Here is a 26,882-nt window from a genome sequence, read left to right as displayed (position 1 = left end):
TGCTGTGTCACCATATTTCACTATGAGGGTGTGATAATGCTGTGTCACCATGTTTCACTGCTAGGGTGTGATAATGCTGTGTCACTAAGTTTCACTACTAGTGTGTGATAATGCTGTGTCACCATGTTTAACTGCTTGCTTAGCAGTGACATCGCTCTCTCTTTCTCTTTTCTTTTTCTTTCTCTCTCACTCTGTTGATATCGTCTATGTGCTAGTTTTTAGAAACTGGGCACAAATCAATGGCCTGATCTCCACACCAACCCCCCCTTCATGCAGAATACAGCTCTGTGCTTTCAGAGGGATGTTAGAATGGCGTTAAAAAGAGCAATAATGATACTGCTTTCATCTGAGTGTTGCATTCATGCTGCCAGTGATAGGTAACCTGTCCTTGACTTATCATTCATGCTGTCAGTGATAGGTAGCCTGTCCTTGACTTATCATTCATGCTGTCAGTGATAGGTAGCCTGTCCTTGACTTGTCATTCATGCTGTCAGTGATAGGTAACCTGTCCTTGACTTATCATTCATGCTGTCAGTGATAGGTAACCTGTCCTTGACTTGTCATTCATGCTGCCAGTGATAGGTAACCTGTCCTTGACTTATCATTCATGCTGTCAGTGATAGGTAACCTGTCCTTGTCTTGTCATTCATGCTGTCAGTGATAGGTAACCTGTCCTTGTCTTGTCATTCATGCTGTCAGTGATAAGTAACCTGTCCTTGACTTGTCATTCATGCTACCAGTGATAGGTAGCCTGTCCTTGACTTGTCATTCATGCTACCAGTGATAGGTAACCTGTCCTTGGCTTGTCATTCATGCTGTCAGTGATAGGTAGCCTGTCATTGACTTGTCATTCATGCTGTCAGTGATAGGTAACCTGTCCTTGACTCGTCATTCATGCTAACAGTGATTGTTGTCACCAAATGTCCTTGACTGTCATTCATGCTGTCAGTGATGGTAACCTGTCCTTGACTTGAGGGAGCAATAAACTAACACATGTGGGTTGTCATTCAAATGTATTGAGGGACTGATGGGTATTGAGGGACTGATGGTATTGAGGACTGATGGTATTGAGGGACTGATGGGTATTGAGGGACTGATGGGTATTGAGGGACTGATGTGTATTGAGGGACTGATGGTATTGAGGGACTGATGGGTATTGAGGGACTGATGGGTATTGAGGGACTGATGGGTATTGAGGGACTGATGGGTATTGAGGGACTGATGGGTATTGAGGGACTGATGGGTATTGAGGACTGATGGATATTGAGGGACTGATGGGTATTGAGGGACTGATGGTATTGAGGGACTGATGGGTATTGAGGGACTGATGGTATTGAGGGACTGATGGGTATTGAGGGACTGATGGTATCGAGGGACTGATGGTATCGAGGGACTGATGGGTATTGAGGGACTGATGGTATTCAGGGACTGATGGGTATTGAGGGACTGATGGGTATTGAGGGACTGATGGGTATTGAGGACTGATGGTATTGAGGGACTGATGGGTATTGAGGACTGATGGGTATTGAAGGACTGATGGGTATTGAGGGACTGATGGGTATTGAGGGACTGATGGGTATTGAGGGACTGATGGTATCGAGGGACTGATGGTATCGAGGGTCTGATGGGTATTGAGGGACTGATGGTATTGAGGGACTGATGGATGTATTGAGGGACTGATGGGTATTGAGGACTGATGGGTATTGAGGGACTGATGGGTATTGAGGGACTGATGGATATTGAGGGACTGATGGGTATTGAGGGACTGATGGTATTGAGGGACTGATGGGTATTGAGGGACTGATGGGTATTGAGGACTGATGGTATTGAGGGACTGATGGGTATTGAGACTGATGGGTATTGAAGGACTGATGGGTATTGAGGGACTGATGGGTATTGAGGGACTGATGGGTATTGAGGGACTGATGGGTATTGAAGGACTGATGGGTATTGAGGGACTGATGGGTATTGAAACACTGATGGGTATTGAGGGACTGATGGGTATTGAGGGACTGATGGGTATTGAAACACTGATGGGTATTGAGGGACTGATGGGTATTGAGGGACTGATGGGTATTGAGGGACTGATGGGTATTGAGGACTGATGGTATGAGGACTGATGGGTATCGAGGGACTGATGGGTATTGAGGGACTGATGGGTATTGAGGGACTGATGGGTATTGAAGGACTGATGGTATCGAGGGACTGATGGGTATTGAAGGACTGATGGGTATTGAGGGACTGATGGGTATTGAAGGACTGATGGTATTGAGGGACTGATGGGTATTGAAGGACTGATGGGTATTGAGGGACTGATGGGTATTGAAACACTGATGGTATTGAGGGACTGATGGGTATTGAGGGACTGATGGTATCGAGGGACTGATGGGTATTGAAACACTGATGGGTATTGAGGGACTGATGGGTATTGAAACACTGATGGGTATTGAGGGACTGATGGTATCGAGGGACTGATGGGTATTGAGGGACTGATGGGTATTGAGGGACTGATGGGTATTGAGGGACTGATGGGTATTGAAGGACTGATGGTATCAGGGACTGATGGGTATTGAAGGACTGATGGTATCTGATGGGTATTGAGGGACTGATGGGTATTGAGGGACTGATGGGTATTGAAGGACTGATGGTATCGAGGACTGATGGGTATTGAAGGACTGATGGGTATTGAGGGACTGATGGGTATTGAAACACTGATGGGTATTGAGGGACTGATGGGTATTGAGGGACTGATGGTATCGAGGGACTGATGGATATTGAGGGACTGATGGGTATTGAGGGACTGATGTGTATTGAGGGACTGATGGGTATTGAGGGACTGATGGGTATTGAAGGACTGATGTGTATTGAGGACTGATGGTATTGAGGGACTGATGGGTATTGAAGGACTGATGGGTATTGAAGGACTGATGGGTATTGATGGACTGATGGTATTGAGGGACTGATGGGTATTGAAACACTGATGGGTATTGAGGGACTGATGGGTATTGAGGGACTGACGGGTATTGAGGGACTGATGGGTATTGAGGGACTGATGGTATTGAAGGACTGATGGGTATTGAGGGACTGATGGTATCGAGGACTGATGGGTATCGAGGGACTGATGGGTATCGAGGACTGATGGGTATTGAGGACTGATGGGTATTGATGATGGTATCGAGGGACTGATGGGTATCGAGGACTGATGGGTATTGAGGGACTGATGGGTATCGAGGGACTGATGGGTATTGAAGGACTGATGTTATCGAGGGACTGATGGGTCATTGATGGACTGATGGGTATTGATGATGGGTATTGAAGGACTGATGGTATCGAGGACTGATGGGTATTGAGGGACTGATGGGTATTGAGGACTGATGGGAACTGTGGGTTTGACTGATGGGTATTGATGACTGATGGGTATTGAGGGACTGATGGGTATTGAGGGACTGATGTGTATTGAGGGACTGATGGTATTGAGGGACTGATGGATATTGAGGGACTGATGGGTATTGACCTGATGGGTATTGAGGGACTGATGTGTATTGAGGGACTGATGGGTATTGAAGGACTGATGGGTATTGATGATGGGTATTGAGGGACTGATGGGTATTGAGGGACTGATGGGTATTGTGATGATTGACATTCACTGATGGGTATTGTGATGGGTATTGAGGGACTGATGGGTGTCAGGACTGATGGGTATTGAGGGACTGATGGGTATTGAGGGACTGATGGGTATCGAGGGACTGATGGGTATTGAGGGACTGATGGGTATTGAGGGACTGATGGGTATTGAAGGACTGATGGTATCGAGGGACTGATGGGTATTGAAGGACTGATGGGTATTGAGGGACTGATGGGTATTCACTGATGGGTATTGAGGGACTGATGGGTATTGAGGGACTGATGGGTATCAGGACTGATGGGTATTGAGGGACTGATGGTATCGAGGACTGATGGGTATTGAGGGACTGATGGGTATTGAGGGACTGATGGGTATTGAGGTGATGGGTGTCCTTGAGGGACTGATGGGTATTGAGGGACTGATGGGTATTGAGGACTGATGGTATCGAGGGACTGATGGGTATCGAGGACTGATGGGTATTGAGGACTGATGGGTATTGAGGGACTGATGGGTATTGAAGGACTGATGGGTATCGAGGACTGATGGGTTTGACTGATGGGTATTGAGGGACTGATGGGTATTGAATGACTGATGGGTATTGACCTGATGGGTATTCACTGATGGGTATTGAGGACTGATGGGTATTGAGGGACTGATGGGTATTGAGGGACTGATGGGTATTGAGGGACTGATGGGTATTGAGGGACTGATGGTATTGAGGGACTGATGGATATTGAGGACTGATGGGTATTGAGGGACTGATGGGTATTGAGGGACTGATGGTATTGAGGGACTGATGGGTATTGAAGGACTGATGGGTATTGAGGGACTGATGGTATTGAAGGACTGATGGGTATTGAGGGACTGATGGGTATTGAGGACTGATGGGTATTGAGGGACTGATGGGTATTGAGGGACTGATGGGTATTCAGGGACTGATGGGTATTGAGGGACTGATGGGTATTGAAACACTGATGTGTATTGAGGGACTGATGGGTATTGAGGGACTGATGGGTATTGAGGGACTGATGGGTATTGAAGGACTGATGGGTATTGAGGGACTGATGGGTATCGAGGGACTGATGGGTATTGACTGCTGATGGGTATTGAGGGACTGATGGGTATTGAAGGACTGATGGTATTGAGGGACTGATGGGTATTGAAGGACTGATGGGTATCAGGGACTGATGGGTATTGACTACTGATGGGTATTGAGGGACTGATGGGTATTGAGGGACTGATGGGTATTGAGGACTGATGGGTATTGAGGGACTGATGGTATTGAGGACTGATGGGTATTGAGGGACTGATGGGTATTGAGGGACTGATGGGTATTGAAACACTGATGGGTATCAGGGACTGATGGGTATTGAGGGACTGATGGGTATTGAGGGACTGATGGTATTGAGGGACTGATGGGTATCGAGGGACTGATGGGTATCGAGGACTGATGGGTATCGAGGGACTGATGGGTATCGAGGGACTGATGGGTATTGAAGGACTGATGGGTCATGTTTCATCGAGGACTGATGGTATCGAGGGACTGATGGTATCGAGGGACTGATGGGTATCGAGGGACTGATGGGTTCACTGCTGATGGGTCGAGGGACTGATGGGTATCGATGCTGATGGTATCGAGGACTGATGGTATCGAGGGGCTGATGGGTATCGAGGGACTGATGGTATCGAGGGACTGATGGTATCGAGGACTGATGGATTGACCATTAGAAGACAAAAGACTGAGACAGATGAGAATGTTTTGTATTCTTTTTTCATCTATCTGATCTACTGCATTACAATACACAATACAATGTATTTCCTTGATGTACATAACATTCCATGGGAATCCTTCCCCTTTCCTCTGATATACAACAATGGCCAAGGCCGAACCGGCATTTTCATCACTAGAATAAACAGCAAAAACAAATATTGTAATGAAACATTGTATCAATTTATGTACAGAAATAACGTAATAAATTAACCTCTAGATTTACCTGACCTTCGTGACATTATGCTTTAAAACATTGAAATCTTATAAAACTTGAGACAGGAATACAAGTCAAAAATTGGAAGTGGATTTGTCCTTCTCTGAGCATTCAGGCTGGTTTAAATAAAGTAGAAAAATCTCTCCTTCAGTTCCACTTTTCTGTGATTGTGTTTCTGTGAAAGACATTGGTATTGCACGTAACACTGTTATCACAACTCTTTGATTATTTGTTCTGTGTTGTGTATTGTCAGTCTTTTATGACTGTGTGGAGTACTGAAACGTCCATGATGCTACTGATGCAAGTCCCTGGAATCTCTTCAATGGTGCTCAATCCATCTCCTCTTCTCTCCATGTTGTCTTCAATACATCACTGTGGTTTTCAGGAAGAGTCTTCCATCTGAGAAACAACAGGTGAAAAACAAAGATGATGAGCAACGATAGTCAACTAACATGATGAGCAACGATAGTCAACTAAGATGATGAGCAACGATAGTCAACTAAGATGATGAGCAACGATAGTCAACTAAGATGATGAGCAACGATAGTAAACTAAGATGATGAGCAAAGATAGTCAACTAAGATGATGAGCAAAGATAGTCAACTAACATGATGAGCAAAGATAGTCAACTAAGATGATGAGCAAAGATAGTCAACTAAGATGATGAGCAACGATAGTAAACTAAGATGATGAGCAAAGATAGTAAACTAAGATGATGAGCAACGATAGTAAACTAAGACGATGAGCAAAGATAGTAAACTAAGATGATGAGCAACGATAGTAAACTAAGATGATGAGCAAAGATAGTAAACTAAGATGATGAGCAAAGATAGTCAACTAAGATGATGAGCAAAGATAGTAAACTAAGATGATGCAACGATAGTAAACTAAGATGATGAGCAAAGATAGTAAACTAAGATGATGAGCAAAGATAGTAAACTAAGATGATGAGCAAAGATAGTCAACTAAGATGATGAGCAAAGATAGTAAACTAAGATGATGAGCAAAGATAGTAAACTAAGATGATGAGCAAAGATAGTAAACTAAGATGATGAGCAAAGATAGTAAACTAACATGATGAGCAAAGATAGTAAACTAACATGATGAGCAAAGATAGTCAACTAAGATGATGAGCAAAGATAGTCAACTAAGATGATGAGCAAAGATAGTCAACTAAGATGATGAGCAACGATAGTAAACTAAGATGATGAGCAACCTAAGATGATGAGCAAAGATAGTCAACTAAGATGATGAGCAACGATAGTCAACTAAGATGATGAGCAACGATAGTCAACTAAGATGATGAGCAAAGATAGTCAACTAAGATGATGAGCAACGATAGTCAACAAAGATGATGAGCAACGATAGTCAACTAACATGATGAGCAAAGATAGTCAACTAAGATGATGAGCAACGATAGTCAACTAAGATGATGAGCAAAGATAGTCAACTAACATGATGAGCAAAGATAGTCAACTAAGATGATGAGCAACGATAGTCAACTAAGATGATGAGCCAAGATAGTCAACTAAGATGATGAGCAACGATAGTCAACTAACATGATGAGCAAAGATAGTCAACTAACATGATGAGCAAAGATAGTCAACTAAGATGATGAGCAAAGATAGTAAACTAAGATGATGAGCAAAGATAGTCAACTAAGATGATGAGCAAAGATAGTCAACTAACATGATGAGCAAAGATAGTCAACTAAGATGATGAGCAAAGATAGTCAACTAACATGATGAGCAAAGATAGTCAACTAAGATGATGAGCAAAGATAGTCAACTAACATGATGAGCAAAGATAGTCAACTAAGATGATGAGCAAAGATAGTCAACTAAGATGATGAGCAAAGATAGTCAACTAAGATGATGAGCAAAGATAGTCAACTAAGATGATGAGCAACGATAGTAAACTAAGGCGATGAGCAAAGATAGTAAACTAAGATGATGAGCAACGATAGTAAACTAAGGCGATGAGCAAAGATAGTAAACTAAGATGATGAGCAAAGATAGTCAACTAAGATGATGAGCAAAGATAGTAAACTAAGATGATGAGCAACGATAGTAAACTAAGATGATGAGCAAAGATAGTAAACTAAGATGATGAGCAAAGATAGTAAACTAAGATGATGAGCAAAGATAGTCAACTAAGATGATGAGCAAAGATAGTAAACTAAGATGATGAGCAAAGATAGTAAACTAAGATGATGAGCAAAGATAGTAAACTAAGATGATGAGCAAAGATAGTAAACTAACATGATGAGCAAAGATAGTAAACTAACATGATGAGCAAAGATAGTCAACTAAGATGATGAGCAAAGATAGTAAACTAAGATGATGAGCAAAGATAGTCAACTAACATGATGAGCAACGATAGTAAACTAAGATGATGAGCAAAGATAGTAAACTAAGATGATGAGCAAAGATAGTAAACTAAGATGATGAGCAAAGATAGTAAACTAAGATGATGAGCAAAGATAGTAAACTAAGATGATGAGCAAAGATAGTCAACTAAGATGATGAGCAAAGATAGTAAACTAAGATGATGAGCAAAGATAGTCAACTAAGATGATGAGCATTCGATAGTCAACTAAGATGATGAGGTAACGATAGTCAACTAAGATGATGAGCAAAGATAGTCAACTAAGATGATGAGCAACGATAGTCAACAAAGATGATGACAACGATAGTCAACTAACATGATGAGCAAAGATAGTCAACTAAGATGATGAGCAACGATAGTCAACTAAGATGATGAGCAAAGATAGTCAACTAACATGATGAGCAAAGATAGTCAACTAAGATGATGAGCAACGATAGTCAACTAAGATGATGAGCCAAGATAGTCAACTAAGATGATGAGCCTAGTCAACTAACATGATGAGCAAAGATAGTCAACTAACATGATGAGCAAAGATAGTCAACTAAGATGATGAGCAAAGATAGTAAACTAAGATGATGAGCAAAGATAGTCAACTAAGATGATGAGCAAAGATAGTCAACTAACATGATGAGCAAAGATAGTCAACTAAGATGATGAGCAAAGATAGTCAACTAACATGATGAGCAAAGATAGTCAACTAAGATGATGAGCAAAGATAGTCAACTAACATGATGAGCAAAGATAGTCAACTAAGATGATGAGCAAAGATAGTCAACTAAGATGATGAGCAACGATAGTAAACTAAGATGATGAGCAAAGATAGTAAACTAAGATGATGAGCAACGATAGTAAACTAAGACGATGAGCAAAGATAGTAAACTAAGATGATGAGGATAGTAAACTAAGATGAGCAAAGATAGTAAACTAAGATGATGAGCAAAGATAGTCAACTAAGATGATGAGCAAAGATAGTAAACTAAGATGATGAGCAACGATAGTAAACTAAGATGATGAGCAAAGATAGTAAACTAAGATGATGAGCAAAGATAGTAAACTAAGATGATGAGCAAAGATAGTCAACTAAGATGATGAGCAAAGATAGTAAACTAAGATGATGAGCAAAGATAGTAAACTAAGATGATGAGCAAAGATAGTAAACTAAGATGATGAGCAAAGATAGTAAACTAACATGATGAGCAAAGATAGTAAACTAACATGATGAGCAAAGATAGTCAACTAAGATGATGAGCAAAGATAGTCAACTAAGATGATGAGCAAAGATAGTCAACTAAGATGATGAGCAACGATAGTAAACTAAGATGATGAGCAAAGATAGTCAACTAAGATGATGAGCAAAGATAGTCAACTAAGATGATGAGCAACGATAGTCAACTAAGATGATGAGCAACGATAGTCAACTAAGATGATGAGCAAAGATAGTCAACTAAGATGATGAGCAACGATAGTCAACAAAGATGATGAGCAACGATAGTCAACTAACATGATGAGCAAAGATAGTCAACTAAGATGATGAGCAACGATAGTCAACTAAGATGATGAGCAAAGATAGTCAACTAACATGATGAGCAAAGATAGTCAACTAAGATGATGAGCAACGATAGTCAACTAAGATGATGAGCCAAGATAGTCAACTAAGATGATGAGCAACGATAGTCAACTAACATGATGAGCAAAGATAGTCAACTAATATGATGAGCAAAGATAGTAAACTAAGATGATGAGCAAAGATAGTAAACTAAGATGATGAGCAACGATAGTCAACTAAGATGATGAGCAAAGATAGTCAACTAAGATGATGAGCAACGATAGTCAACAAAGATGATGAGCAACGATAGTCAACTAACATGATGAGCAAAGATAGTCAACTAAGATGATGAGCAACGATAGTCAACTAAGATGATGAGCAAAGATAGTCAACTAACATGATGAGCAAAGATAGTCAACTAAGATGATGAGCAACGATAGTCAACTAAGATGATGAGCCAAGATAGTCAACTAAGATGATGAGCAACGATAGTCAACTAACATGATGAGCAAAGATAGTCAACTAACATGATGAGCAAAGATAGTAAACTAAGATGATGAGCAAAGATAGTCAACTAAGATGATGAGCAAAGATAGTCAACTAACATGATGAGCAAAGATAGTCAACTAAGATGATGAGCAAAGATAGTCAACTAACATGATGAGCAAAGATAGTCAACTAAGATGATGAGCAAAGATAGTCAACTAACATGATGAGCAAAGATAGTCAACTAAGATGATGAGCAAAGATAGTCAACTAAGATGATGAGCAACGATAGTAAACTAAGATGATGAGCAAAGATAGTAAACTAAGATGATGAGCAACGATAGTAAACTAAGACGATGAGCAAAGATAGTCAACTAAGATGATGAGCAACGATAGTAAACTAAGACGATGAGCAAAGATAGTAAACTAAGATGATGAGCAAAGATAGTCAACTAAGATGATGAGCAAAGATAGTAAACTAAGATGATGAGCAACGATAGTAAACTAAGATGATGAGCAAAGATAGTAAACTAAGATGATGAGCAAAGATAGTAAACTAAGATGATGAGCAAAGATAGTAAACTAAGATGATGAGCAAAGATAGTAAACTAAGATGATGAGCAAAGATAGTAAACTAAGATGATGAGCAAAGATAGTAAACTAAGATGATGAGCAAAGATAGTAAACTAACATGATGAGCAAAGATAGTAAACTAACATGATGAGCAAAGATAGTCAACTAAGATGATGAGCAAAGATAGTAAACTAAGATGATGAGCAAAGATAGTCAACTAACATGATGAGCAAAGATAGTCAACTAAGATGATGAGCAAAGATAGTAAACTAAGATGATGAGCAAAGATAGTCAACTAACATGATGAGCAACGATAGTAAACTAAGATGATGAGCAAAGATAGTAAACTAAGATGATGAGCAAAGATAGTAAACTAAGATGATGAGCAAAGATAGTAAACTAAGATGATGAGCAAAGATAGTAAACTAAGATGATGAGCAAAGATAGTCAACTAAGATGATGAGCAAAGATAGTAAACTAAGATGATGAGCAAAGATAGTCAACTAAGATGATGAGCAACGATAGTCAACTAAGATGATGAGCAAACGATAGTCAACTAAGATGATGAGCAAAGATAGTCAACTAAGATGATGAGCAACGATAGTCAACAAAGATGATGAGCAACGATAGTCAACTAACATGATGAGCAAAGATAGTCAACTAAGATGATGAGCAACGATAGTCAACTAAGATGATGAGCAAAGATAGTCAACTAACATGATGAGCAAAGATAGTCAACTAAGATGATGAGCAACGATAGTCAACTAAGATGATGAGCCAAGATAGTCAACTAAGATGATGAGCAACGATAGTCAACTAACATGATGAGCAAAGATAGTCAACTAACATGATGAGCAAAGATAGTCAACTAAGATGATGAGCAAAGATAGTAAACTAAGATGATGAGCAAAGATAGTCAACTAAGATGATGAGCAAAGATAGTCAACTAACATGATGAGCAAAGATAGTCAACTAAGATGATGAGCAAAGATAGTCAACTAACATGATGAGCAAAGATAGTCAACTAAGATGATGAGCAAAGATAGTCAACTAACATGATGAGCAAAGATAGTCAACTAAGATGATGAGCAAAGATAGTCAACTAAGATGATGAGCAACGATAGTAAACTAAGATGATGAGCAAAGATAGTAAACTAAGATGATGAGCAACGATAGTAAACTAAGACGATGAGCAAAGATAGTAAACTAAGATGATGAGCAACGATAGTAAACTAAGACGATGAGCAAAGATAGTAAACTAAGATGATGAGCAAAGATAGTCAACTAAGATGATGAGCAAAGATAGTAAACTAAGATGATGAGCAACGATAGTAAACTAAGATGATGAGCAAAGATAGTAAACTAAGATGATGAGCAAAGATAGTAAACTAAGATGATGAGCAAAGATAGTCAACTAAGATGATGAGCAAAGATAGTAAACTAAGATGATGAGCAAAGATAGTAAACTAAGATGATGAGCAAAGATAGTAAACTAAGATGATGAGCAAAGATAGTAAACTAACATGATGAGCAAAGATAGTAAACTAACATGATGAGCAAAGATAGTCAACTAAGATGATGAGCAAAGATAGTCAACTAAGATGATGAGCAAAGATAGTCAACTAAGATGATGAGCAACGATAGTAAACTAAGATGATGAGCAAAGATAGTCAACTAAGATGATGAGCAAAGATAGTCAACTAAGATGATGAGCAACGATAGTCAACTAAGATGATGAGCAACGATAGTCAACTAAGATGATGAGCAAAGATAGTCAACTAAGATGATGAGCAACGATAGTCAACAAAGATGATGAGCAACGATAGTCAACTAACATGATGAGCAAAGATAGTCAACTAAGATGATGAGCAACGATAGTCAACTAAGATGATGAGCAAAGATAGTCAACTAACATGATGAGCAAAGATAGTCAACTAAGATGATGAGCAACGATAGTCAACTAAGATGATGAGCCAAGATAGTCAACTAAGATGATGAGCAACGATAGTCAACTAACATGATGAGCAAAGATAGTCAACTAACATGATGAGCAAAGATAGTAAACTAAGATGATGAGCAAAGATAGTAAACTAAGATGATGAGCAACGATAGTCAACTAAGATGATGAGCAAAGATAGTCAACTAAGATGATGAGCAACGATAGTCAACAAAGATGATGAGCAACGATAGTCAACTAACATGATGAGCAAAGATAGTCAACTAAGATGATGAGCAACGATAGTCAACTAAGATGATGAGCAAAGATAGTCAACTAACATGATGAGCAAAGATAGTCAACTAAGATGATGAGCAACGATAGTCAACTAAGATGATGAGCCAAGATAGTCAACTAAGATGATGAGCAACGATAGTCAACTAACATGATGAGCAAAGATAGTCAACTAACATGATGAGCAAAGATAGTAAACTAAGATGATGAGCAAAGATAGTCAACTAAGATGATGAGCAAAGATAGTCAACTAACATGATGAGCAAAGATAGTCAACTAAGATGATGAGCAAAGATAGTCAACTAACATGATGAGCAAAGATAGTCAACTAAGATGATGAGCAAAGATAGTCAACTAACATGATGAGCAAAGATAGTCAACTAAGATGATGAGCAAAGATAGTCAACTAAGATGATGAGCAACGATAGTAAACTAAGATGATGAGCAAAGATAGTAAACTAAGATGATGAGCAACGATAGTAAACTAAGATGATGAGCAAAGATAGTAAACTAAGATGATGAGCAACGATAGTAAACTAAGATGATGAGCAAAGATAGTAAACTAAGATGATGAGCAAAGATAGTCAACTAAGATGATGAGCAAAGATAGTAAACTAAGATGATGAGCAAAGATAGTAAACTAAGATGATGAGCAAAGATAGTAAACTAAGATGATGAGCAAAGATAGTAAACTAAGATGATGAGCAAAGATAGTCAACTAAGATGATGAGCAAAGATAGTAAACTAAGATGATGAGCAAAGATAGTAAACTAAGATGATGAGCAAAGATAGTAAACTAAGATGATGAGCAAAGATAGTAAACTAACATGATGAGCAAAGATAGTAAACTAACATGATGAGCAAAGATAGTCAACTAAGATGATGAGCAAAGATAGTAAACTAAGATGATGAGCAAAGATAGTCAACTAACATGATGAGCAACGATAGTAAACTAAGATGATGAGCAAAGATAGTAAACTAAGATGATGAGCAAAGATAGTAAACTAAGATGATGAGCAAAGATAGTAAACTAAGATGATGAGCAAAGATAGTAAACTAAGATGATGAGCAAAGATAGTAAACTAAGATGATGAGCAACGATAGTAAACTAAGATGATGAGCAAAGATAGTAAACTAAGATGATGAGCAAAGATAGTAAACTAAGATGATGAGCAAAGATAGTAAACTAAGATGATGAGCAACAATAGTAAACTAAGATGATGAGCAAAGATAGTAAACTAAGATGATGAGCAAAGATAGTAAACTAAGATGATGAGCAAAGATAGTATACTATAAGATGATAAGCAAAGATAGTAAACTAAGATGACCAAAGATAGCAAACTAAAATACATAAGAGTATTGTTCTGTATATATAAATTGTTTTCTAGGGCCTCTTGTCTGTTGTCTGTTAAAAACGCTCTTTGGAAAGATTTATTACTGCATGTAAGTTATGCAAATGATGTCTATGCAAATACATCAGGAGGACAATTAAGACAGCCATTAATTACGGGGCCTTGCTCTTTTTTTTGCTTCACTGACATTAAATTAAATTTCCCTTTTAACTGTTTAGATGTTTGATCTGCTAACAAGAGAGGGAGCAAGTCCCTGTCGGGAGCTCTGCAGCAGGAGAGAGAGGGGGTAGATGGGGTCCGTGAGGGGACTGGAGCAGGAGAGGGGGTAGATGGGGTCTGTGGGGGGACTGGAGCAGGAGAGGGGGTAGATGGGGTCTGTGGGGGGACTGGAGCAGGAGAGAGGGGGTAGATGGGGTCTGTGAGGGGACTGGAGCAGGAGAGAGGGGGTAGATGGGGTCTGTGAGGGGACTGGAGCAGGAGAGAGGGGGTAGATGGGGTCTGTGGGGGACTGGAGCAGGAGAGAGGGGGTAGATGGGGTCTGTGAGGGGGACTGGAGCAGGAGAGAGGGGGTAGATGGGGTCTGTGGGGGACTGGAGCAGGAGAGAGAGGGGGTAGATGGGGTCTGTGGGGGACTCTGCAGCAGGAGAGAGGGGGTAGATGGGGTCTGTGGGGGACTCTGCAGCAGGAGAGAGGGGGGTAGATGGGGTCTGTGGGGAACTGGAGCAGGAGAGAGGGGGGTAGATGGGGTCTGTGTGGGACTGGAGCAGGAGAGAGAGGGGTAGATGGGGTCTGTGGGGGGACTCTGCAGCAGGAGAGAGGGGGGTAGATGGGGTCTGTGGGGGACTGGAGCAGGAGAGAGAGGGGTAGATGGGGTCTGTGGGGGACTCTGCAGCAGGAGAGAGAGGGGTAGATGGGGTCTGTGGGGGGACTCTGCAGCAGGAGAGAGAGGGGGTAGATGGGGTCTGTGGGGGACTCTGCAGCAGGAGAGAGGGGGTAGATGGGGTCTGTGGGGGGACTGGAGCAGGAGAGAGGGGGTAGATGGGGTCTGTGGGGGGACTGGAGCAGGAGAGAGGGGGTAGATGGGGTCTGTGGGGGGACTGGAGCAGGAGAGAGGGGGTAGATGGGGTCTGTGAGGGGACTGGAGCAGGAGAGAGGGTAGATGGGGTCTGTGAGGGGACTGGAGCAGGAGAGAGAGGGGGTAGATGGGGTCTGTGGGGGACTGGAGCAGGAGAGAGGGGGTAGATGGGGTCTGTGGGGGGACTGGAGCAGGAGAGAGGGGGTAGATGGGGTCTGTGAGGGGACTGGAGCAGGAGAGAGGGGTAGATGGGGTCTGTGAGGGGACTGGAGCAGGAGAGAGGGGGATTTCCCTTTTAGAGGGGGGTAGAGAGGGGGTAGATTTCCCTTTAACTGTTTAGATGTTTGATCTGCTAACAAAGAGGGGCAAGTCCCTGTCGGGGACTCTGCAGCAGGAGAGAGAGGGGGGGTAGATGGGGTCTGTGGGGGACTGGAGCAGGAGAGAGAGGGGTAGATGGGGTCTGTGGGGGACTGGAGCAGGAGAGAGGGGGGGTAGATGGGGTCTGTGGGGGGACTGGAGCAGGAGAGAGGGGGTAGATGGGGTCTGTGGGGGACTGGAGCAGGAGAGAGGGGTAGATGGGGTCTGTGGGGGACTGGAGCAGGAGAGAGGGGGTAGATGGGGTCTGTGGGGGACTGGAGCAGGAGAGAGGGGGTAGATGGGGTCTGTGGGGGACTGGAGCAGGAGAGAGGGGGTAGATGGGGTCTGTGGGGGACTGGAGCAGGAGAGGGGTAGATGGGGTCTGTGAGCAGGAGAGAGAGGGGGTAGATGGGGTCTGTGGGGGACTGGAGCAGGAGAGAGGGGTAGATGGGGTCTGTGGGGGACTGGAGCAGGAGAGAGAGGGGTAGATGGGGTCTGTGGGGGGACTGGAGCAGGAGAGAGGGGTAGATGGGGTCTGTGGGGGGACTGGAGCAGGAGAGAGGGGGTAGATGGGGTCTGTGGGGGACTGGAGCAGGAGAGAGGGGTAGATGGGGTCTGTGGGGGACTCTGCAGCAGGAGAGAGAGGGGTAGATGGGGTCTGTGGGGGACTCTGCAGCAGGAGAGAGAGGGGGGTAGATGGGGTCTGTGGGGGACTCTGCAGCAGGAGAGAGAGGGGGTAGATGGGGTCTGTGGGGAACTGGAGCAGGAGAGAGGGGGGTAGATGGGGTCTGTGGGGGACTGGAGCAGGAGAGAGGGGGTAGATGGGGTCTGTGGGGGACTGCAGCAGGAGAGAGGGGGTAGATGGGGTCTGTGGGGAACTGGAGCAGGAGAGAGAGGGGTAGATGGGGTCTGTGGGGGACTGAGCAGGAGAGAGAGGGGGTAGATGGGGTCTGTGGGGGACTGGAGCAGGAGAGAGAGGGGGTAGATGGGGTCTGTGGGCAACTCTGCAGCAGGAGAGAGAGGGGTAGATGGGGTGTACTGTCGTTCTGATACACAGAGCAATGAGAGCATCTGAAACACCTTCGTAACAGATACGAATAGTATTATACGCTCAACACTCAACTATTAAAAACTGTTTATCAATTTGATTGCTGCTCCACAGACCAACGGCGTTAGTTCAACTCAACATAAACACCCGGACATTTAGGCAACAAGGATAAGGATGGATGAGCCATTCAGAAGCTGCCGTACCTTGTATCGCTGCCTCTGCGTCAGTCCTGCCGTTACCTTGGTTACCGTTGTCTACTTCCTGGGTCAGTGAGTCTGATCGGAGGGTAATGATGACGGAGAGGCAGGAGTTTAGTCATTAATTATCACACCTGATTACTAGTGAATGAGAAGGAAAAGGGCGATACATTCATTTTCATAAAGGAACATAAATGACAACGTCAAACTGCACCATTAAGTCAAAATTAAGAATAAAGAGTCAAATGTAAATAAAATGTACAAACTTCTATTTATTTTTCACCTTTATTTAACCAGGCAAGTCAGTTAAGAGCAAATTCTTATTTTCAATGACGGCCTGGGAACAGTGGGTTAACTGCCTGTTCAGGGGCAGAACGACAGATTTGTACCTTGTCAGCTCGGGGTTTGAACTTGCAACCTTCTGGTTACTAGTCCAATGCTCGAACCACTAGGCTACCCTGCCGCCTCTACACTCTAACCACTAGGCTACCCTGCCGCCTCTACGCTCTAACCACTAGGCTCCCCTGCCGCCTCTACACTCTAACCACTAGGCTCCCCTGCCGCCTCAACACTCTAACCACTAGGCTACCCTGCCGCCTCTACACTCTAACCACCAGGCTACCTTGCCGCCTCTACACTCTAACCACCAGGCTACCTGCCACCTCTACACTCTAACCACTAGGCTCCCCTGCCGCCTCTACACTCTAACCACCAGGCTACCTGCCGCCTCTCCACTCTAACCACTAGGCTCCCCTGCCGCCTCTACACTCTAACCACCAGGCTCCCCTGCCACCTCTACACTCTAACCACCAGGCTACCCTGCCACCTCTACGCTCTAACCACTAGGCTACCCTGCCACCTCTACACTCTAACCACTAGGCTACCTGCCACCTCTCTCCCTCTAACCACTAGGCTACCTGCCACCTCTACACTCTAACCACTAGGCTCCCCTGCCGCCTCTACACTCTAACCACTAGGCTACCTGCCACCTCTCCACTCTAACCACCAGGCTCCCTGCCGCCTCTACACTCTAACCACTAGGCTACCTGCCACCTCTCCACTCTAACCACCAGGCTCCCCTGCCGCCTCTACACTCTAACCACTAGGCTCCCCTGCCACCTCTACGCTCTAACCACTAGGCTCCCCTGCCGCCTCTACACTCTAACCACCAGGCTCCCCTGCCGCCTCTACACTCTAACCACTAGGCTACCTGCCACCTCTCCACTCTAACCACCAGGCTCCCCTGCCGCCTCTACACTCTAACCACTAGGCTACCTGCCACCTCTACACTCTAACCACCAGGCTCCCTGCCACCTCTACACTCTAACCACCAGGCTCCCCTGCCACCTCTACACTCTAACCACTAGGCTCCCTGCCGCCCCAAGAGAAAAGTGAATGTAAACGGTGACGTAGCCTGGAGACTTACCACAGAGGGCTCTGTCTGCCGCTAACAGTCTGCTGCAGAGTCTGCTCAGCATGGTCTCTCAGTTTACACTCAAACTGCAGAGCCTCCTGAAGTTTCCTCTTACTCTTCTTCTCTTTCTTCAGACCACTGGATCAGCACTGAAAATACACACAACAGTTGAGAATTGTGACCACTGCAGTGCTTGTTTTTTAGGGCTCAGCGGAAACAGAGATGAGTAGTATGGTGTGCCGGTGGGTTGTGGGTAATGTAGTGTAGTGTGCAGTGTGTTGTGGGTAATGTAGTGTAGTGTGCAGTGTGTTGTGGGTAATGTAGTGTTAACCACCTCTGTTTTTCTGCTCCATGGTGAGCTGTCTCTCCAGTGTCTCTCTTAGCTCCCTCTCTCTGAACAGTTCACTGTGGGAAATGTAGTGTAGTGTGCAGTGTGTTGTGGGTAATGTAGTGTTAACCAACCTCTGTTTTTCTGCTCCATGGTGAGCTGTCTCTCCAGTGTCTCTCTTAGCTCCCTCTCTCTGAACAGTTCACTGTGGGTAATGTAGTGTAGTGTAGTGTGCAGTGTGTTGTGGGTAATGTAGTGTAGTGTGCAGTGTGTTGTGGGTAATGTAGTGTTAACCGACCTCTGTTTTTCTGCTCCATGGTGAGCTGTCTCTCCAGTGTCTCTCTTAGCTCCCTCTCTCTGAACAGTTCACTGTGGGTAATGTAGTGTAGTGTAGTGTGCAGTGTGTTGTGGGTAATGTAGTGTAGTGTGCAGTGTGTTGTGGGTAATGTAGTGTTAACCAACCTCTGTTTTTCTGCTCCATGGTGAGCTGTCTCTCCAGTGTCACTCTTAGCTCCCTCTCTCTGAACAGTTCACTGTGGGTAATGTAGTGTAGTGTGCAGTGTGTTGTGGGTAATGTAGTGTAGCGTGCAGTGTGTTGTGGGTAATGTAGTGTTAACCGACCTCTGTTTTTCTGCTCCATGGTGAGCTGTCTCTCCAGTGTCTCTCTTAGCTCCCTCTCTCTGAACAGTTCACTGTGGGTAATGTAGTGTAGTGTAGTGTGCAGTGTGCAGTGTGTTGTGGGTAATGTAGTGTTAACCAACCTCTGTTTTTCTGCTCCATGGTGAGCTGTCTCTCCAGTGTCTCTCTTAGCTCCTCTCTCTGAACAGTTCACTGTGGGTAATGTAGTGTAGTGTGCAGTGTGTTGTGGGTAATGTAGTGTTAACCAACCTCTGTTTTTCTGCTCCATGGTGAGCTGTCTCTCCAGTGTCTCTCTGAGCTCCCTCTCTCTGAACAGTTCACTGTGGGTAATGTAGTGTAGTGTAGTGTGCAGTGTGTTGTGGGTAATGTAGTGTAGTGTGCAGTGTGTTGTGGGTAATGTAGTGTTAACCAACCTCTGTTTTTCTGCTCCATGGTGAGCTGTCTCTCAGTGTCTCTCTGAGCTCCCTCTCTCTGAACAGTTCACTGTGGGTAATGTAGTGTAGTGTGCAGTGTGTTGTGGGTAATGTAGTGTTAACCAACCTCTGTTTTTCTGCTCCATGGTGAGCTGTCTCTCCAGTGTCACTCTTAGCTCCCTCTCTCTGAACAGTTCACTGTGGGTAATGTAGTGTAGTGTGCAGTGTGTTGTGGGTAATGTAGTGTAGTGTGCAGTGTGTTGTGGGTAATGTAGTGTTAACCAACCTCTGTTTTTCTGCTCCATGGTGAGCTGTCTCTCCAGTGTCTCTCTGAGCTCCCTCTCTGAACAGTTCACTGTGGGTAATGTAGTGTAGTGTGCAGTGTGTTGTGGGTAATGTAGTGTTAACCAACCTCTGTTTTTCTGCTCCATGGTGAGCTGTCTCTCCAGTGTCTCTCTGAGCTCCCTCTCTCTGAACAGCTCATTGTGGGTAATGTAGTGTAGTGTGCAGTGTGTTGTGGGTAATGTAGTGTTAACCAACCTCTGTTTTTCTGCTCCATGGTGAGCTGTCTCTCCAGTGTCTCTCTGAGCTCCCTCTCTCTGAACAGTTCACTGTGGGTAATGTAGTGTAGTGTGCAGTGTGTTGTGGGTAATGTAGTGTTAACCGACCTCTGTTTTTCTGCTCCATGGTGAGCTGTCTCTCCAGTGTCTCTCTGAGCTCCCTCTCTCTGAACAGTTCACTGTGGGTAATGTAGTGTAGTGTGCAGTGTGTTATGGGTAATGTAGTGTAGTGTGCAGTGTGTTGTGGGTAATGTAGTGTAGTGTGCAGTGTGTTGTGGGTAATGTAGTGTTAACCAACCTCTGTTTTTCTGCTCCATGGTGAGCTGTCTCTCCAGTGTCTCTCTTAGCTCCCTCTCTCTGAACAGTTCACTGTGGGTAATGTAGTGTAGTGTGCAGTGTGTTATGGGTAATGTAGTGTTAACCAACCTCTGTTTTTCTGCTCCATGGTGAGCTGTCTCTCCAGTGTCTCTCTGAGCTCCCTCTCTCTGAACAGTTTACTGTGGGTAATGTAGTGTAGTGTAGTGTGCAGTGTGTTGTGGGTAATGTAGTGTTAACCAACCTCTGTTTTTCTGCTCCATGGTGAGCTGTCTCTCCAGTGTCTCTCTGAGCTCCCTCTCTCTGAACAGTTTACTGTGGGTAATGTAGTGTAGTGTAGTGTGCAGTGTGTTGTGGGTAATGTAGTGTTAACCGACCTCTGTTTTTCTGCTCCATGGTGAGCTGTCTCTCCAGTGTCTCTCTTAGCTCCCTCTCTCTGAACAGTTCACTGTGGGTAATGTAGTGTAGTGTGCAGTGTGTTGTGGGTAATGTAGTGTTAACCGACCTCCGTTTTTCTGCTCCATGGTGAGCTGTCTCTCCAGTGTCTCTCTGAGCTCCCTCTCTCTGAACAGTTCACTGTGGGTAATGTAGTGTAGTGTGCAGTGTGTTGTGGGTAATGTAGTGTAGTGTGCAGTGTGTTGTGGGTAATGTAGTGTTAACCAACCTCTGTTTTTCTGCTCCATGGTGAGCTGTCTCTCCAGTGTCTCTCTGAGCTCCCTCTCTCTGAACAGTTCACTGTGGGTAATGTAGTGTAGTGTGCAGTGTGTTATGGGTAATGTAGTGTAGTGTGCAGTGTGTTGTGGGTAATGTAGTGTAGTGTGCAGTGTGTTGTGGGTAATGTAGTGTTAACCAACCTCTGTTTTCTGCTCCATGGTGAGCTGTCTCTCCAGTGTCTCTCTTAGCTCCCTCTCTCTGAACAGTTCACTGTGGGTAATGTAGTGTAGTGTGCAGTGTGTTGTGGGTAATGTAGTGTTAACCAACCTCTGTTTTTCTGCTCCATGGTGAGCTGTCTCTCCAGTGTCTCTCTGAGCTCCCTCTCTCTGAACAGTTCACTGTGGGTAATGTAGTGTAGTGTGCAGTGTGTTGTGGGTAATGTAGTGTTAACCAACCTCTGTTTTTCTGCTCCATGGTGAGCTGTCTCTCCAGTGTCTCTCTGAGCTCCCTCTCTCTGAACAGTTCACTGTGGGTAATGTAGTGTAGTGTGCAGTGTGTTGTGGGTAATGTAGTGTTAACCAACCTCTGTTTTTCTGCTCCATGGTGAGCTGTCTCTCCAGTGTCTCTCTGAGCTCCCTCTCTCTGAACAGTTCACTGTGGGTAATGTAGTGTAGTGTGCAGTGTGTTGTGGGTAATGTAGTGTTAACCGACCTCTGTTTTTCTGCTCCATGGTGAGCTGTCTCTCCAGTGTCTCTCTGAGCTCCCTCTCTCTGAACAGTTCACTGTGGGTAATGTAGTGTAGTGTGCAGTGTGTTATGGGTAATGTAGTGTAGTGTGCAGTGTGTTGTGGGTAATGTAGTGTAGTGTGCAGTGTGTTGTGGGTAATGTAGTGTTAACCAACCTCTGTTTTTCTGCTCCATGGTGAGCTGTCTCTCCAGTGTCTCTCTTAGCTCCCTCTCTCTGAACAGTTCACTGTGGGTAATGTAGTGTAGTGTGCAGTGTGTTGTGGGTAATGTAGTGTTAACCAACCTCTGTTTTTCTGCTCCATGGTGAGCTGTCTCTCCAGTGTCTCTCTGAGCTCCTCTCTCTGAACAGTTCACTGTGGGTAATGTAGTGTAGTGTGCAGTGTGTTGTGGGTAATGTAGTGTTAACCAACCTCTGTTTTTCTGCTCCATGGTGAGCTGTCTCTCCAGTGTCTCTCTGAGCTCCCTCTCTCTGAACAGTTCACTGTGGGTAATGTAGTGTAGTGTGCAGTGTGTTGTGGGTAATGTAGTGTTAACCAACCTCTGTTTTTCTGCTCCATGGTGAGCTGTCTCTCCAGTGTCTCTCTGAGCTCCCTCTCTCTGAACAGTTCACTGTGGGTAATGTAGTGTAGTGTGCAGTGTGTTGTGGGTAATGTAGTGTTAACCGACCTCTGTTTTTCTGCTCCATGGTGAGCTGTCTCTCCAGTGTCTCTCTGAGCTCCCTCTCTCTGAACAGTTCACTGTGGGTAATGTAGTGTAGTGTGCAGTGTGTTATGGGTAATGTAGTGTAGTGTGCAGTGTGTTGTGGGTAATGTAGTGTAGTGTGCAGTGTGTTGTGGGTAATGTAGTGTTAACCAACCTCTGTTTTTCTGCTCCATGGTGAGCTGTCTCTCCAGTGTCTCTCTTAGCTCCCTCTCTCTGAACAGTTCACTGTGGGTAATGTAGTGTAGTGTGCAGTGTGTTATGGGTAATGTAGTGTTAACCAACCTCTGTTTTTCTGCTCCATGGTGAGCTGTCTCTCCAGTGTCTCTCTGAGCTCCCTCTCTCTGAACAGTTCACTGTGGGTAATGTAGTGTAGTGTAGTGTGCAGTGTGTTGTGGGTAATGTAGTGTTAACCAACCTCTGTTTTTCTGCTCCATGGTGAGCTGTCTCTCCAGTGTCTCTCTGAGCTCCCTCTCTCTGAACAGTTCACTGTGGGTAATGTAGTGTAGTGTAGTGTGCAGTGTGTTGTGGGTAATGTAGTGTTAACCAACCTCTGTTTTTCTGCTCCATGGTGAGCTGTCTCTCCAGTGTCTCTCTGAGCTCCCTCTCTCTGAACAGTTCACTGTGGGTAATGTAGTGTAGTGTGCAGTGTGTTGTGGGTAATGTAGTGTTAACCGACCTCCGTTTTTCTGCTCCATGGTGAGCTGTCTCTCCAGTGTCTCTCTGAGCTCCCTCTCTCTGAACAGTTCACTGTGGGTAATGTAGTGTAGTGTGCAGTGTGTTATGGGTAATGTAGTGTAGTGTGCAGTGTGTTGTGGGTAATGTAGTGTTAACCAACCTCTGTTTTTCTGCTCCATGGTGAGCTGTCTCTCCAGTGTCTCTCTGAGCTCCCTCTCTCTGAACAGTTCACTGTGGGTAATGTAGTGTAGTGTGCAGTGTGTTATGGGTAATGTAGTGTAGTGTGCAGTGTGTTGTGGGTAATGTAGTGTAGTGTGCAGTGTGTTGTGGGTAATGTAGTGTTAACCAACCTCTGTTTTTCTGCTCCATGGTGAGCTGTCTCTCCAGTGTCTCTCTTAGCTCCCTCTCTCTGAACAGTTCACTGTGGGTAATGTAGTGTAGTGTGCAGTGTGTTATGGGTAATGTAGTGTTAACCAACCTCTGTTTTTCTGCTCCATGGTGAGCTGTCTCTCCAGTGTCTCTCTGAGCTCCCTCTCTCTGAACAGTTCACTGTGGGTAATGTAGTGTAGTGTAGTGTGCAGTGTGTTGTGGGTAATGTAGTGTTAACCAACCTCTGTTTTTCTGCTCCATGGTGAGCTGTCTCTCCAGTGTCTCTCTGAGCTCCCTCTCTCTGAACAGTTTACTGTGGGTAATGTAGTGTAGTGTAGTGTGCAGTGTGTTGTGGGTAATGTAGTGTTAACCAACCTCTGTTTTTCTGCTCCATGGTGAGCTGTCTCTCCAGTGTCTCTCTGAGCTCCCTCTCTCTGAACAGTTCCATCTTCAGCTCTGACTTCTCCGTCTGCACCTGCTTGTCCTGAGCACGCGTGTTGTCGATGGCAACCTTCAGCAAGCCCTGCTTGGAGGGCACAGAGTAAGACACACATCAAGAGGCTGTTACACTAAATCCATACATCACTGTAGTGTGTAGTCTGTAGTGTGTAGATAGAGAGATGAGAGATGAGGTGGAGCCCAGAGACACAGATAGAGAGATGAGATGAGGTGGAGCCCAGAGACACAGATAGAGAGATGAGATGAGGTGGAGCCCAGAGACACAGATAGAGATGAGATGAGGTGGAGCCCAGAGACACAGATAGAGAGATGAGATGAGGTGGAGCCCAGAGACACAGATAGAGAGATGAGGTGAGGTGGAGCCCAGAGACACAGATAGAGAGATGAGATGGAGCCCAGAGACACAGATAGAGAGATGAGGTGGAGCCCAGAGACACAGATAGAGAGATGAGATGGAGCCCAGAGACACAGATAGAGAGATGAGATGAGGTGGAGCCCAGAGACACAGATAGAGAGATGAGGTGAGGTGGAGCCCAGAGACACAGATAGAGAGATGAGGTGGAGCCCAGAGACACAGATAGAGAGATGAGATGGAGCCCAGAGACACAGATAGAGAGATGAGATGAGGTGGAGCCCAGAGACACAGACAGAGAGATGAGATGAGGTGGAGCCCAGAGACACAGATAGAGATGAGATGAGGTGGAGCCCAGAGACACAGATAGAGAGATGAGATGAGGTGGAGCCCAGAGACACAGATAGAGAGATGAGATGAGGTGGAGCCCAGAGACACAGATAGAGAGATGAGATGAGGTGGAGCCCAGAGACACAGATAGAGAGATGAGGTGAGGTGGAGCCCAGAGACACAGATAGAGATGAGATGAGGTGGAGCCCAGAGACACAGATAGAGATGAGATGAGGTGGAGCCCAGAGACACAGATAGAGAGATGAGATGAGGTGGAGCCCAGAGACACAGATAGAGAGATGAGATGAGATGGAGCCCAGAGACACAGATAGAGAGATGAGATGGAGCCCAGAGACACAGATAGAGAGATGAGATGAGGTGGAGCCCAGAGACACAGATAGAGAGATGAGGTGAGGTGGAGCCCAGAGACACAGATAGAGAGATGAGATGAGGTGGAGCCTAGAGACACAGATAGAGAGATGAGGTGAGGTGGAGCCCAGAGACACAGATAGAGATGAGGTGGAGCCTAGAGACACAGATAGAGAGATGAGATGAGGTGGAGCCCAGAGACACAGATAGAGAGATGAGATGGAGCCCAGAGACACAGATAGAGAGATGAGGTGGAGCCCAGAGACACAGATAGAGAGATGAGATGAGGTGGAGCCCAGAGACACAGATAGAGAGATGAGATGGAGCCCAGAGACACAGATAGAGAGATGAGGTGAGGTGGAGCCCAGAGACACAGATAGAGATGAGATGGAGCCCAGAGACACAGATAGAGAGATGAGGTGAGGTGGAGTTACTCATCCAGATGTGTGATAACAAACTGTGAGTAGAGAAAGAAGATGCAGCCTCCAATATCAAAACATGGTTCAGCAAAACATCATTACACCTTCTGGGACGATTCAGTTGAGAACAGAGAGTAGAGCCCCACCTGGATGTTAGTGAGCAGAGTCTCTATTGACGACAGCCCCTCAGGGAAGATAAAGGGCCCGGGGAACCCTGGAGGAAGCTTCTGCCCCGAGAACGACAGCCTCTCATAGCCGTCTCTGATTGGTTCTCTGACTGGCTCTCTGATTGGTTCTCTGACAGTCTGGGTGCTCAGGGAACCACAGTCATCTTGCGGACAGACAAAAGAAAATAGCAGAGAAGTCATCAGAATGCATTTACCATTGTGTTTGGCTCTTCTGGGGAAAGACAGAGAGAGAGAGAGAGAGAGAGATGGTGATATTAATTATTCAGAACATGCAAAATAGAGGAAGATTGTGATTGGCTGTGTCCACGACTAAACTACAACTGACAAACTCAAGAAACCACACCCAACCTTTTCAGTGTGGCACCACTGAAGACACACAGATGGAAACACACACTGTCCCCTGAGTATACTGTAATACTGTGTTCACAGATGTCTGTTCTCCTGCACTACTGATAACTATGTCATGGCCACGTTTAAATCACACACGTTCTCCCTCTTTGTCTTGCTCCTCACTCTCACAGACAGACGCCTGCTATCTCTGCCAGTTGGCATAAAGGCAACAGCTGCTCTGTTTTCTTTAATTAGTTTCAGTGTCTCTACAGATCAGATTGAGTTGTGTTGTTTAACCTCCTCTACAGATCAGATTGAGTTGTTTTGTTTAACCTCCTCTACAGATCAGATTGAGTAGTGTTGTTTAACCTCCTCTACAGATCAGATTGAGTAGTGTTGTTTAACCTCTACAGATCAGATTGAGTAGTGTTGTTTAACCTCTACAGATCAGATTGAGTTGTGTTGTTTTACCTCCTCTACAGATCAGATTGAGTAGTGTTGTTTTACCTCTACAGATCAGATTGAGTAGTGTTGTTTAACCTCTACAGATCAGATTGAGTAGTGTTGTTTAACCTCCTCTACAGATCAGATTGAGGAGTGTTGTTTTACCTCCTCTACAGAGCAGATTGAGTAGTGTTGTTTTACCTCCTATACAGATCAGATTGAGTAGTGTTGTTTAACCTCCTATACAGATCAGATTGAGTTGTGTTGTTTAACCTCCTCTACAGATCAGATTGAGTAGTGTTGTTTAACCTCCT

General features: G+C 44.5%; 1 long non-coding RNA gene and 1 pseudogene across 1 annotated transcript; both read right to left on the bottom strand.

Annotated features, from left to right (window-relative positions):
• Positions 1–5,926: 5,926 nt before the first annotated feature.
• Positions 5,927–18,312, bottom strand: LOC135536866 (uncharacterized). Its single transcript, XR_010455081.1, has 3 exons — positions 18,289–18,312; positions 16,869–16,940; positions 5,927–6,009 (listed from the first exon to the last, which is right to left on the bottom strand). It is a non-coding gene; the product is annotated as an uncharacterized LOC135536866 (long non-coding RNA).
• Positions 18,313–18,387: 75 nt separating this feature from the next.
• Positions 18,388–26,882, bottom strand: part of LOC135536874 (dachshund homolog 1-like) — a 101,483-nt pseudogene continuing 92,988 nt past the window's right edge.

The sequence above is a fragment of the Oncorhynchus masou genome, unplaced genomic scaffold, assembly GCF_036934945.1.
Source record: "Oncorhynchus masou masou isolate Uvic2021 unplaced genomic scaffold, UVic_Omas_1.1 unplaced_scaffold_674, whole genome shotgun sequence".
In the NCBI taxonomy this organism is placed as follows: Eukaryota; Metazoa; Chordata; class Actinopteri; order Salmoniformes; family Salmonidae; genus Oncorhynchus; species Oncorhynchus masou.
Note: the sequence above shows the minus strand (reverse complement) of the source record. Positions and strands in the feature narration are given on the sequence as shown.